Source organism: Mauremys mutica, chromosome 1, assembly GCF_020497125.1.
Source record: "Mauremys mutica isolate MM-2020 ecotype Southern chromosome 1, ASM2049712v1, whole genome shotgun sequence".
Lineage (NCBI taxonomy): Eukaryota > Metazoa > Chordata > Testudines > Geoemydidae > Mauremys > Mauremys mutica.
Genome location: NC_059072.1, coordinates 209,146,322 through 209,161,259, shown reverse-complemented (window position 1 = coordinate 209,161,259; position 14,938 = coordinate 209,146,322).

Sequence of the window (14,938 nt, the reverse complement as noted above, 5' to 3'; positions counted from 1 at the left end):
GCCCTCCTGCTCCTCTGTCAGAGTTGCCAGCAAGAAGGAACTAAGAGCGTAGGGCCAGCGGTGCCTAATATACCAGTGTGTGAGCGCAGCACTCAAGGGGGTGCCACAGCCATCCCTACAGACACACCACTAAGGCAAAAATCTCTGACAACTGTGCACGTGGGCACTCACACACCTAGAATGGAATGGACATGAGCAACTCATCTAGAAGAACAGTTATGAAAAGGTAGGTAACTGATTTTGGGAGTTTTTTTACAAATACATTGAAAGAATTAAGTAAGAATTCTAAAAAGAAGGTAAATAATAAATTAAGCAGGTGTAGATAATTTTCATCCCATGATCCTCAAGTACGTAGATAATGAATGTACAGAACCATTACTTATTTTTGAAAAATCAAAATGTGGGTGGTACCAACAAAGGCAAATAATACCAGTTTTTTAACAGAGTTAAAAAACATGTTTCTGGCAATTGCCATAAATAGAGCCCTGCACAGATACAAAAATTTGGCTCCTCATCTGATCCACATCCGCAATAATTAAATTGTATCCAACTCATGATCCACAGTCCACCTTTTATATGGATCTGTACCAGCACCCTCTAGAGCAGTGGTTCTCAACTGGTCATCAGTGGACCACTGGGGGCATGGGAGCTGGCTTCAGGGGGTCTGAAGCCCCATGGGGCAGAAACCCAGTGCCCCAAGTCCTCTGAGCGGCTAAAGCTTGGATCCCAGTGCCCACTGTGGGGCTAAAGCCCTGAGCCCTGGTGACCCCCATGGGGCTGAAGCCTAGAGTACCGTGGTGGGGTGGGGAGCGCTGGGGCTTCAGCCCTGCAGCGGCTCTGGAATCCAGGCTTCAGCTCCACAGGCAGACCTCCCCTAGATATCCACTACTCTAGAGCTTTGCATGGATTAAAAAAATTTGGATCCTCATCTGATCCACAAAGATGGGAAACAAACTGCGTCCTCAGATATGAAGTGGATATCCATGGATTTGCAGGAGTCTAACCACAAGGTAAGTGTAATTTCAGTCCTTAATATCAGTTTTGGTGTTTGCTTTTTTTAATTAAGTGTAAAAGTCTCTTAACATAGATCCTAATGTAACCTTTACAGTTATAACAGTATGGTTTTACAAAAAACACATAAGACCAGGGAGTCTCAAACTGGGGATCGGGACCCTTTAGGGAGTTGTGAGCTGTCAACCTCCACCCAAACCCTGCTTTGCCTCCAGCATTTATAATGGTGTTAAATATATTTTAAAGTGTTTATGGGGGGGGGTCGCACTCAGAGGTTTGCTATGTGAAAGGGGTCACCAGTACAAAAGTTTGAGAACTGCTGTATAAGACCATTTATTGCTCTTTTTTTAAATATAGAATTAAATGATCGGGACACAGGGAATTGTGTAAGTGTAATATTTCTGTACTTTAATGGATCTTTGATACTATGCTGGAATGACTTTGCTGGTATGCACATCCTCTGTTCTTGGGTACCCCATCCACTGGCTCCCTCCTGACCACCTATCCGCTGCCTGTAACTCCGCTGGCACTGCCAATGGCTGTCAGTGTAGTGTCTGACTACAAAGGGGATGAATCAGGGAAGCTCAGATTTTTCTTCAATTAGTGTCCGCTGTAGATGTGTCTGCATCCCTGCACTGCTGATCGTAGAGATTCAGTAGCAGTGTCCACTGGGCCCGCACATGTGCTGTCTCTTCCAATACTCCACCATGAGGCTGGCCAGAGTGCACAGGATAACCATCCTCAGTTCCTTCTCAATTGTTTCTAACTAGAGATGGGGCTTTAGCGGTCTGTTCAAAGATTGTTAACTCTTTTACAATTGCTAACTTTTAGCTTCCCATGAAGCCTCTTTGTTTCTTTTCCTTGTTCTACTGTTTGGCCATTGCCTAAAAGAAAGAAAGAAAGGACTTTGTTCTTTTGTCAACCTTCAGTGGTGGGGGACCCCCCTGGATAAGGGTATGCCTGGCTCTCCAGGCTTCAAGAAGTGTTGCACTTGCAGTGAGGTGATCCCGGTCGCGGACCAGCACTCCCAGTGCATCCTCTGCCTTGGCAAGGGCCACATCCAAAAAAATTGCCTCTGCCAGCAGCTCTGGCCAAGATCCCACAAGGACAGAGAGCTTCACCGAAAAATTATCTTTATGGAGGCAGATCTCCAACCACGACCTTCCATGAGGCATGTATCTTCCCCTCAACCTTTGACTTCAAAGGATAGTGGGTTGAAGAAATGGATTGGGGACTCCTCTCACAAGTCAAAAAAGAGAAAGGGAAGTCCCCTCAGCAAGCCTATGGATAGCTGAAAGTGATTGCTATCTTGCTTGTTATCCTTGGCACTGAGACCACAATCTAGCGCCCATGCCTCACGGTGACCTTGGTATCCGGTACTGCTGGCAGGCCCACAGACCCTTTGGACATGGGCACCATATCTCGGGTACTGAGACAGAAGGACAAACATCCTAGGAAGATGATCCCAGTACACAAGTTGATATCAGTACTACCAGCGACAATAGGCCACTTGACACCGGAGAGACCGGTACAACCGAGTCTCCCCCTGGCACTGACACGGTGACAACCGATACCAGCAGAATTCCACCAGACTGGTAACCTGGGCATGATGGAGGCACCCAGCTCTCCACCCCTCAGTACCAATGTCATAGTGTATCCACGCAATAATGCCATGCTCTTCCATTGTCAAGTGAGGGGACGGATAGTGAGCCTGAGTAGGGTTCACAATACTCCTCCCAAACTCCTATATTGGACCCACTCTCAACAGGGTCCGGGAATGTACCTGCAGATGGCTCCACCACCGTCTTGGTACGGCCACCCATGGGCACTTCTGCCAGGCCCTGCACTACCACAGTGGCCATACTAGGGCGGCACACCAACAGCTTGCCTCGCAAGCTTCAAGCATTGCCCGACAACCCTGCAGGCATGCTCTTTCACAGCATCTAGGGCCTCAGAGCCTCAGGAAATGGAGGATCAAGAAGATGACACAGAAGAGGAGGTAATGCTTAAGCCATATCCTCTTCCCTGGACTAAGTGGTCATGCCTTTACCACCGTCCATGGCAGACAACTTCTGTCTGTTCCAGCAGCTGGCAAAAAGAGTGGCAGATACCCTCTGCATATCACTGGAGGAGGTCAAAGGAGATACTCTACCAGCTCATTGATATCCTCCTCGAAGATCACCCTCTCAATCAACGAAGTCATCTTAGACCCAGCTTAAACGGTGTGGCAAACTCTGGCATTGGTATCCCTGATGTGCAAGTATGCATACAAGAAATATTATGTCCCTGCAAAGGAATCAGATTTCTTTTTCTTCTACCCATCACCCAGTTCCATCGACATGGATGCTGTAAACTCTCATGACCGACGACATCATTCCAGGACCGCACCCTACAACAGGGACTGGAAGCACCTTGATCTCTTTGGCAGGAAGGCATATTCCTCGGCCACTTTATACTTTCATATTGCTAATTACCAGGCACTCATGGCAAAATATAATTACACAAATTACAATATACTGAATGACTTTATTGATAAGCTGCCAGAGAGTCATCAGAAATCCTTCAAAGCCATCATTCAGGAACTGGTGGCAAAAATATAGCTGCAGTTGGCCCTCACCGCCACTGATACAGCAGCTAGATCCATCTCAACAGCTGTCTTGATGAGATTGGCATCATGGCTCCACTTGTTAGGATTCCGAAAGGAGGTGCAGACCACAGTGGAGAACCTCCCCTTCAAGGGTGTTGAACTATTCACTAAGGGTATGTCTACACTACAAGACTATTTCGAATCAAGTTAAGTCGAATTTGTGGAATCGACCTTATGAAGTCGAATTTGTGTATCCACACTAAATACACTAATTCGACTGTGTGAGTCCACAGTAACGGGGCAAGCGTCGACTTTGAAAGCGGTGCACTGTGGGAAGCTATCCCACAGTTCCCGCACTCCCCGCTGCCCATTGGAATTCTGGGATTTCCCCCCCCCCATGCATGCTGGGGGAAAAAATGTGTCGAGGGTGGTTTTGGGTAACTGTCATCATTGAACCGTCAATCACGCCCTCCCTCCCTCCCTGAAAGCGCCTGCGGGCAATCTGTTCGTGCACTTTTCTGCTCAGTGACAGCGCGGGCGCCACAGCACTGCGAGCACGGAGCCCGCTGCAGTTATGGCCATTGTCAACTCCTCACACCTTATCGTCCACCTCTTCCACAGTCAGCTGCTGAGAAATCGGGCTACTTTTCAATGGTGCTGCGAGCACTGGTGGACCATGGGGGACGTTTTACCAACATCAATGTCGGGTGGCCGGACAAGGTTCATGACGCGCGTGTTTTCAGGAACTCTGGTCTGTTTAGACGCCTGCAGGAAGGTAGTTTCTTCCCGGACCACAAAATAACTCTTGGGGATGTGCAGATGCCTATAGTGATCCTCGGGGACCCAGCCTACCCGCTAATGCCCTGGCTCGTGAAGCTCTGTGCAGGCGCCTTGCACAGCGACAAGGAACTCTTCAGGTACCAGCGAGCAGCGTGACCTGTGACTGTTCAGTTTCTTTACAGAGAAGCTGAACCTGCCCCTGTTTCTTTACCAAGTTACTGTTGACTAGCATCTGCAGTTACATACCCCGTCCACCCCGCTTCCCCCACTTCCAACACACGTTTAAAAATAAAATACATGTTCCACTGTGACTTTACAAAGGTTTCTTTATTGATGACTTTGCGTTAAAGGGTTGAAACTGGGACGCGGACTGTGCTGCGTAGGGTGTGCGGTGATGTAAAGACCGCCTCTAAACTCGAGGAATGACAGGCTCCTGCTTCCAGAGCGGTCTGCAGTGCCAGACTGGTTGTTTCAACGGAGCCTGCCATCCCTCCTTTTTGGGACTCTGTGTGCGGGGGCTATGTGGCCTTGTGGCGGGGGAGGACGGATACAGATTCCTCTGCTGCGTGGCTCTGTGGTCCAGGACAGGGACCGTTGCATGAGATCTGTAACCCCCCTCCTCCGCTTCAAAGTCACGTACCCCCCCACCCACACAGAACCTGCAAACCACCTCCCATACCGACCAGGGTGCCTACTGACTGCACTGTGTGTGTGACCTGCTGCTGATCCTGCCCCCGTCTCTGTACCCTGCTAAAGGTGACTGTCCTATGCAATACCCTACCCCCTTCCCCACCCACCCACCCACCCCTTCAAACACAGCGTTGTGTAAAAAAGCATGACGGAAACAGTAATTAACAGCAAAGTATTTTTAATAATTAACCAGACAGTCAGGGGATGAAACTGGGATTGGGGCTTGGGTGAGTCAGGAAGGGAAGGAATTCTCAAAAATTAGGGTATGAGAGCTTTTGGGTACTTGAGCACTCTGCTGGGGTGCAGTGACAGTTTTCACGGCCCCTGGCGCCACTCCTTCTGGTTACTTTGGGTGACGGGAGGTATGGGACTTTGTGGCGGGAGAGGGCGGTTGCAGATACACTGCGGGGGGGCTCTGTCCTCCTGGCTGCGGTCCTGCAGAACATCCACAAGGCGCCGAAGCGTGTCTGTTTGCTCCCTCATTAGTCCAAGCAGCGTTTGAGTCGCCTGCTTGTCTTCCTCACGCCACCTCTCCTCCCGTTCGCTGTGTGAGCGCTGGTACAGAGAGAGGGTCTCCCTCCACTGGCTCTGCTGGTCCGCCTCGGCTCGGGAGCACCCCATAACTTCAGCGATCATCTCGTCCCGTGTCTTTTTCTTTCGCCGCCTAATCTTTGCCAGCCTCTGTGAGGGGGATGCTGTGGCAGGTCTGGAGACAGTCGAAGCTGTGTGATGGGAAAAAGGGAGTGAATTCCTTGCAAAGATACATTTTTGCGAACAATGAACACAGTCTAGTCTGTGTCTGTGAACAACACCATGCACAGCACCTATCTCGTCCGCACTCCTGCAGCAGGCAATCCTGAAAGCATAAACTCTGCCCCTGTTCTACCCCATCGCAGTGTCCCCCGACCCTTGCACTTCTGGGTTGAGATCCCAGTGCCTGATGGTGCAAATTTCATTGTCGCGGGTGGTTCTGGGTAAAGTAGTCAGTCATTCCTTCCTCCGGGAAAGCAACGCCAGACAATCATTTTGAGCCCATTTTCCCTGGATTACCCTGGCATACGCCATACCGTGGCAACCCTGGAGCCTGTTTTGCCTTTTGTCACTGTCACCGTATGTGTACTAGATGCCGTGGACAGAGGCGATTCAGCAGCGCTACACAGCAGCATTCATTTGCTTTTGCATGACAGCAGAGATGGTTACCAGCCATACTGTACCATCTACCATACCATAAATTGGTAATAAGATGATCATGGTTACCAGTCCTTTTGCACTGTACCATTTGCTGCTGTCATAAGTGCCCCTGGCTGAGATCAGCCAGGGGCGCAAAAGCCAAAATTGGGAATGACTCCCTGAGTCAATCCCTCCTTTTTGGTATCTAAAAATAGAATCAGTCCTGCCTAGAATATGGGCAAGTGTACTAGAGAACCACTGTATCATAGAACCAGAGAGCACAGCTGCTCTGTGTCAGATCCTGCAGAAATTATGGGCTGTATGTTATTCACAGGGGGTGCTCCTGCAACAACCCCACCTGTTCATTCCGTTCTTCCCCCAGCCTTCCTGGGCTACCATAGCATTGTCCCCCCACTTGTGTGATGAAGTAATAAAGACTGCAGGAATAAGACACAGTGACTTGTTAGTGAGAAATGAGTGGAAGGCAGCCTCCAGCTGCTATGATAGTCCAGACAGGACATTAAGCAGTGTGGAGGAGAGGAGCCCAGCATCCCTCTGCTAGTCCAGGGGCAATTGAATCTTTTCTTTACACATGAAGGGTGGGGGCTGATGGAGCTCAGCCCCCTGTTGCTATGATGAGGACGGTTACCAGCCATACTGCACCATCTACCAGGAAAAATTAGGACCAGGCGCCCTTGATTGACCTTACCGATGCTAGTCGGCATGGTTACCAGTCCTTTTGCACTGCCCCATGTGCCAATAGGCTGATGATGAGGACGGGTACCACTCGTTTTGTACCATCAGCCACCCATGGTGGGGGGGGGGAAGCAAGGATATTGGCGTTGAGTGCTGCAGCATCGCATCTATCTGCAGCATTCAGTAAAGATAGGGTGACATGTAAAAGAGTCAAGAGAGGATTGTTTTCCCTTTCACTTCTGGGGGTGGGGCGGGTGCGTAGATTGCCGAGCTACGCCCTGACCCACCGCGGACACTGTGTTTGACCCTAGAAGCATTTGGAGCTCAGCCAAGAATGCAAATGCTTTTCGGAGACAGCTGGAACTGTGGGATATCTTGCGTCCTCAGTCCCCCCTCCCTCCATGAGCGTCCATTTGATTCTTTGGCTTTCCGTTACGCTTGTCACGCAGCAGCGTGCTGAGTCTCTGCTACGCCGTCTGTCTGGAGATTTTTTAAAAATACTTTGGACCAGGCGTAACATTACAGTAATTCCCCTAATTAAGATGCAGGAGTCTCCGAGCGAGATCACCCTGAGGATGGTCACTGAAGGAGATAGAGAGCGCATGCTGCGTGAAAGCCAGCACAAACCAGGGGCCTATGCAGCCATGCTTGGGGAGGCAATGCTCCCTGAGTACCTCCATGAAAGCCTGGCGCGGAAAGGTGTGCTAGCACGGAGCACCCAATAAGGTAGCTCTCCCCAGGAACCTCCTGCGGAGGCTTTTCGATTACCTCCAGGAGAGCTTCGTGGAGATCTCCCAGGAGGATTTCTGTTCTATCCCCATATATATAGAGACCTCCTTTACACATAGTTCAGATTCCTGTTCCATTAATAATAAAAGTTTACATGTTTAAAGCACTTACCGACTGCTCCTTCCCCTGATTCAGGGTCCGGGTTAATGGCCGGGGAGGGTTGGTGGGGGATCTCCGTGAGGGTGCTGAAGAGATCCTGGCTGTCAGGGAAACCAGCGTTGTAAGCGCTGTCGCCTGCCTCCTCCTCCACAAACCCTTCCTCATCTTCCCCGTCCGCGAACATCGCCGAGGAACTGGCCGTCGACACTGTCCCATCGTCAGAGTCCACGGTCACTGGTGGGGCAGTGGTGGCAGGCTCCGTAGCGTCCGTTTGCCGCTTTGATTTTTTGGTAGCCTTGTCTGGGGTCCTTGATTTTCACACGGCGCTGCGTTGCATCCCGCCTGTATCCTCTGTCTCTCATGGCTTTGGAGACCTTCCCGTAGGTCTTTGCATTCCGTTTGTTGGAGCGCAGCTCCGAAAGCACAGACTCCTCGCCCCACACACCGATCAGATCCAAGACTTCCCAGTCAGTCTATGCTGGGTCCCTCTTTCTATTCAGAGATTACATGAACTCCTCTGCTGGAGAGCTCTGCATTGCTGCCGGTGCTGCTGAGCTCGCCCCGATGTCCAACCACGAAATGAGATTCAAACTGTCCAGACAGGAAAAGGAATTCAAATTTTCCTGGGGCTTTTCCTGTGTGGCTGGTCAGAACATCCAAGCTCGGACTGCTGTCCAGAGCGTCAACAGAGTGGTGCAGTGTGGGATAGCTCCCGGAGCTACTAAGTTCGATTTGCATCCACACCTAGCCTAATTCGACATAGCCATGTCAAATTTAGCGCTACTCCCCTCATCGGGGAGGAGTACAGAATTCGAACTAAAGAGCCCTCTATGTCGAATTAAATGGCTTCCTGGTGTGGACGGGTGCGCGGTTAATTCGAATTAACGCTGCTAAATTCGAATTAAAGTCCTAGTGTAGACCAGGCCTAAGAAGACTGATGCATCCTCCACACCTTGAAGGATTCCAGGGCCACCTTCAGGTCTCTGGGAATCTAGACATGAGGGCAAAAGAGATGTTTTAGCGCCTAATCCCAACACAGACCTTATTCATCTCAATTCCCATAACGGTGCCATTATGAACCACAAAGAAGAAAGGGAAAATTCCCAAAATGTAAACCATCTGGTGCACAGTCTTCGACCCAGATGCCTGCCTCTAAGCACCGCTTTTGATGGGCAGGTCGAGGTGCTGCAAGACCACTCCCCACTACTGTCTATGACCATGCACCCATTTGGCCTCCATTTGGCAGCATTCCAGTGCCTGGGACACAGTGTTGGACAAATAGGTCCTAGAGATCATTCAATCCGGATACTCCATCCACTTACTCTCTCTATCCCCTCCACAATACCCTTCCCCATCCCTCTTAAGGGACCCTTCTCATGAAAGTCTACTACGACACAAGATAGATTGACTCTTCCAGTTAGGAGCTATAAAACCAGTTCCTCAACATCTATGAGACAGCAGGTTCTACTCTTGCTACTTCCTAATACCCAAAAGGAAGGGAGGTTGGAGACCCATACTGGATCTCAGAGCTCTCAAGTTTTCTCAAAGCTCATAAGTTCAAGATGGTCACCTTATCGACAATCACACCATCACTGGAATAGGGAGACTGTTTGTTTTTTTGGCCTTCAACCTGCCAGGATGCCTACTTTCATATTTCAGTACTACCAGGTCACGGATGATTTCTCTGCTTCACACTGGGATATGACCATTACCAGTACAGAGTTCTCCCCTTCTGACTTTCGTCAGCCCAGAGAGTATTTTCCAAAGTTCTCTCAGTGGTAGCCGCTTATCTATGCTTACAGGGGATAATGATCTACCCTTATCTGGATGATTGTCTCCTCAGAGCCTGATTGCTCCAGGAGGCTCGTTGAGCCTTCGCCACCACAAAACACTTGTTTTTTGTTTTTGTTTTTTTTAAATCAGGATTATCCCTACACTCTCTTAGGGTCCATCTAATAACTATCAGTTTTTCACCAACCTATAAAGGGGTATTTGGCGGTATTGCACCCAACCATTAAAAGGTTCCTTAAGAGTATAATAAACCTCTTCCTTCAACCTTGACTCCCTATCTCCTTGTAAGACCTAAAGCTGGTACTGAAAGGGCTGACTAGCCCTCACTTTGAACCCATGGCCATCTGTTCACTAATGTACATATCAGTGAAAATGGCCTTTCTGATAGCAATTATTTCAGCTAGAAGAATAGGGGAGATAGCCGCTTTGATGGTGCAACCCTCTACACAGAATTCTTTTTTCTTCGAGTGATTGCTCATGTGTATTCCACAATAGGTGTGCATGCTTGCCACATGCACCAGTGCCAGAAGTTTTTCCCCTAGCAGTACCCATAGGGGAGCGTCCCAGCAACTCTGGGAGTGCCGCCTCCATGGCACGATATAAAAGGTGCTGCACGCTCTCCCCACCCTAAGTTCCTTCTTGCCATCAGTGAAGGTGCTTCGGAACTACTCTGCTCCAGCTTTGCTGTAGCTCGTCCCCAAAACTGCTTGTTTGTTCAGTGTATGGTACCTGTAGTTAGTTAGTTGTTTAGTTAGTTTAGTTTAGCTAGAGCGCTCAGGCCAGGGCATGCCCCGTGCCCCAGGTTTTAAGTCGTGCAACACTGGTAGGCGATCTATGCCACTGAGTGATCTGCGCACGGACTATCTACGCTTTTTGAGGGAAACCCGTCAGCAATTGCTGCAAGGTTTGCAAGTTGTTTAAGCCTTGGATCAAGAGACAAAGGGACATTAGGCTCCAGGCCATCCTGATGGAGTCAGTGCTGACCCCAGCTCCGGTGAGTTGCTCCAAGTAGGCACAGTGCACCGCGGTGTCGGTGCACGGCAACCCTTCGGCGCCATCGACTAGTTGGCACCACTCCCCATCCATGGGGCATGCCAAGAAGGCTAGGAAGAGGGCTTCTTCACCGCAGCACCAGAGTAAATCCAAGACAGAGGCTAGACCCAGATCAGGCAATCCTCGATCCTCAAGGCCTTAGACTCAAGTCAAGCAGAATAGCCCAGCCCATTCGGAGCAGGCCTCTCCAGATGTCCAGATGCCCTCCACACCGGAGGACCTGCAGGTGATCCAGAACATTATGTCCATGCCAGTACCAGAAGCACTGCTGATGCCACCGCTGCTGGGATCTCCGCAGTTGCCCCCAGCTTGGTACTGGTCTCGATCGAGGGAACATTCCCAACACCGTTCGCCGCCCAGCAACCATTCAGGGCAAAGTCCATGTGGATCACTCTCGACGCCCACCGGTTGTCTGTTTGGGTTCTGTTTGACCGAGACTCTTGGCACCGCTCCACCTTGAAGCGCAAACACCGATGGGACTGAGGTAGACATCACCAAAGGTCCTCATCTTGGAGGGGCTATCACAGCTGGTCACAGCACGAATGTTGACGTCATTCCTGTTCGGCATCCTGCTCCAGGATCCCACCACAGCAATGCCTCCGCAGCCCTGAGCATCAATCACCAGCGTCTCGCCATCGCAGGTCTGCCCACCAGAGCTGATCGCGGAGCAGCTGTTACTGATGGTACTGGTCCTCCATGTCGGGATCGCAGTCCCGTGGTCGGCATCGCTCCTGGCGCTCCTCTTAGTCCAGGGACAGTGGCAGGTCGTATGTCAGCCCGACCTCCCTTCATAGTCGTCCATCGATGGGCCAGGCCGAACAGCCAGCTCCGCCAGTGCCACAGCAGATGCAGTGGTACCAGGCCCTGTGGCCAGTCCAATGGTACCAGTGGGCGCCATGGCCCCCAACGCAGCCCACAGTGGGGGCTCGCTCAGTGGCCAGAGCTTCAGAAGCACCTTCAGCCTCCCTCTCCAGACCTCTGAGGAAAGAGTGGGTGGGACGTACATCCTCAGCATTGTGCCCGGAGACTGACCAAGTGGTGGACACCTAAGGGTACCGTGCTGGCCTCACCCTCCCTGGATGAGGCGATTACAGCCCCTCCTCCCTCTGTCCAACAGGAGGACTTTAGGGCCCACCAAGAACTCTTAAAAAAGATGGCATCAAGCCTCCACCTCCAAGCAGAGGAGATGGAGGAGCCCTCGGACTCCGTTTAATGTGCTGTCCTCCTTGACACCGGGTAGGGTGGCCTTGCCTCTCTATGAAGGGGTGGTGAAAATTTCAAATGCCCTGTGGCAAACCCTGGCCTCATTGGCCCCCATTTCTAAGAGAGCAGAATGCAAGTATTTTGTACCCGCCAAGGGGCATGAATACTTATACACCCACCCTACTCCTAACTCCCTGGTGGTCGAGACGGTCAACCACAGGGAATGGCAGGGCCAGCCAGTCCTTACCCCGAAAAATAAAGATTCAAGGAGGCTGGACTCATTTGGAAGAAAAATGTATTCATCCTCAAGCTTCCAGTTATGGATGGCAAGCCGCCAGGCTCTCTTGGGCTGGTATGAGTTCAGTCTGTGGGGCTCCCTGCCCAAGTTCGAGGACTCCTTCCAGGAGTGTGACAGGAAGGAGTTCAAAGCGCTGGTGGAGGAGGGTTCAGCGACTGCTAGGGAAACCCTGCAGGCAGCTTCAGATGAAGCGGATATGGCTGCGCAGTCCATGGCCTCCGCGGTGTCCATGAGAAGGGCTCCTGCTCTCTGGGCTGTCCAGCAAGGCGCAGACCTCCCTGCAGGACCTCCCGTTTGATGGCAAAGCTCTGTTTGTGGAACAAAAGGATACAAAGCTGGTGGCGGCCTACCTCAGGCGCCGGGGGGTCCAGATCTTCCCCTATCTGGACGACTGGTTGGTCAAGGGCAGCTCCCTATCACAGGTGTGGGATCACGTGGTGCTCCTTCTGTCCAAGTGCACCGCTTTGGGCCTGTTGGTAAACAACACCAGGTCCACGTTAGTTCCGGTACAGCGCATAGAGTTTATTGGGGCGGTCCTGGACACCTCGTCAGCCAGAGCCTCCCTCCCACCGGACAGGTTCGAGACCTGAAGGGGCTCATCGACATGGTCACAATGTTCCCGCTGACAACAGCCAGAGCGTGCCTCCACCTCTTGGGTCACATGTCAGCGTGCTCGTATGTGGTCCGTCACGCCAGATTCAGGATGAGGCCCCTCCATCTCTGGTTGGCCTTGGAGTTCTCCCAGGCCAGGGACAGGATGGACTAAGTCCTCACAGTACCCAAGCCAGTGATCACCTCCCTACGGTGTTGGCCCTCCACAAGAAACATGCTCCAAGGGGTCCCGTTCAGGGGCAGAGCCCCGTCGCTGGACCTGGTGTCCGTCACATCAGACCTGGGATGGGGGGGCACTATGTGGGGAACTTTCAGACACAAGGTGTGTGGTCGGCTCAGTAACTGACCCTCCACATAAACGTCAAGGAGAGTAGAGGGCGGTACGGCTGGTGTGTGTGGCCTTCCGCTTGCACCTGGAGGGCTAGGTAGTCAAGGTCCTCACAGCCTCAATGTTCTACATTAACAGGCAAGATGGGGCCCAATCCTCTGCCCTCTGCCTGAAGCCCTCAGGCTGTGGGATTTTTGTATAGCCCACGACATCTGCCTACAGGGCTTCCATCTGCCAGGAGTCAGGAACGCACGGGCAGATCTCAAGTGTGGGGAACTCCCCAGGTGGACCTGTTCACAACTCGGCAGAACCGTTGTTGTCCTTGGTTCTGCTCCGGGGGCGGGGCTGGGATGGGGCACTATCTCCGATGCCTTCCTCCAGTCCTGGTCAGGCCAGTTTCTCTGTGCCTTTCCCCCGTTCCTGCTGATCGGCAAGGTCCTGGAAAAGATAGACAGTGGCCGCCCCAATCCACCTTATTCTGGACTACCTCCTTCACCTTAGAACCCAGAGCCTGGTGCCCTCCTCAGTCAAGGTGCACCTGGCAGCCATATCGGCCTTCTGTCCACTCTCCCATGCTATGAGTGACCGATTCCTTAAGAGGTTGGATTGCCTCTTCCCATATGTTAGGCCCCCTGTCCCGCAGTGGGACCTAAACCTGGTGCTGGCTCATCTCACGGGGGCCCCATTTGAGCCGCTAGCCATGTGCTCCTGGTCATACCTCTTGTGGAAGGTGGGCTTCCTGGTTGTGACAACATCAGCTAGGCAGGTCTTGGATCTCAGGGCCCTGACCTCCGAGCACCCGTACAGTGTTTTCATAAAGGTCCAGCTCCGCCCACACCCTTCGTTTCTCCCAAGGTGGTCTCTGCCTATCACATGGGTCAGGACATTTTTCTGTTGGTCCTCTGCCCCAAGCCCCATGCGTCCAGTGAGCAGCACCACCTCCCCTCACCAGATGTGTGATGGACTCTGGCTTTCTACCTGGAGCAGACTAAGACATTTAGAAAATCCTCACAACTGTTCATCGCCTCGGCCGAGCGCATGAAAGGTTGGCCGATCTCCACTCAGCGGCTCTCCAACTGGATCACCTCGTGCATCCGTACCTGTTGTGACCTGGCAGGAATCCCTCTGCCACCGATCGTGAAGGCGGACTTGACTAGAGCGCAGGTCTCGGCTGCCTTTTTGGCCCATATCCTCATTCAGGACATTTGTAGGGCTGCCACATGGTCGTCTCACAGACCAGGGAAGACGCCGCGTTTGGAAGGGCCGTACTCCATCCCGAGAGTTTGTGAACTCCTTCCCACCTCCAACAGATATAGCTTGGAATCACCTAGTGTGGAATACACATGAGCAATCACTCAAAGAAGAAAAGGCAGTTACCTTTTCCGTAACTGGTTCTTTTCGAGATGTGTTGCTCATGTCTATTCCACATCCCGCTCTCCTTCCCCACTGTCGGAGTTGTCTTGCAAGAAGGAACTGAGGGAGGGGGAACACACAGCGCCCCTTATACCACACCATGGAGGCGCCACTCCAGGGGTTGCTGGGGCGCTCCCCTATGGGTACTGCTAGGGCAAAAACTTCCAGCACTGGTGCACGTGTCAAGCGCACACACCTACTGTGGAATAGACACGAGCAACACATCTCGAAGAACACCAGTTACGGAAAAGGTAACTGTCTTTTCCAGACAAGATTACACTCAGGCCACATCCAAAATTCATCCCTAAAGTAACCTCTCCTTTTCATATGAATCAGTCAGTCCACCTTCCAATCTTCTAACCCAAGCCTCACCAAGACACTAGGAAGGCTATACCATAAATGTTAGGAGAGCCCCTAG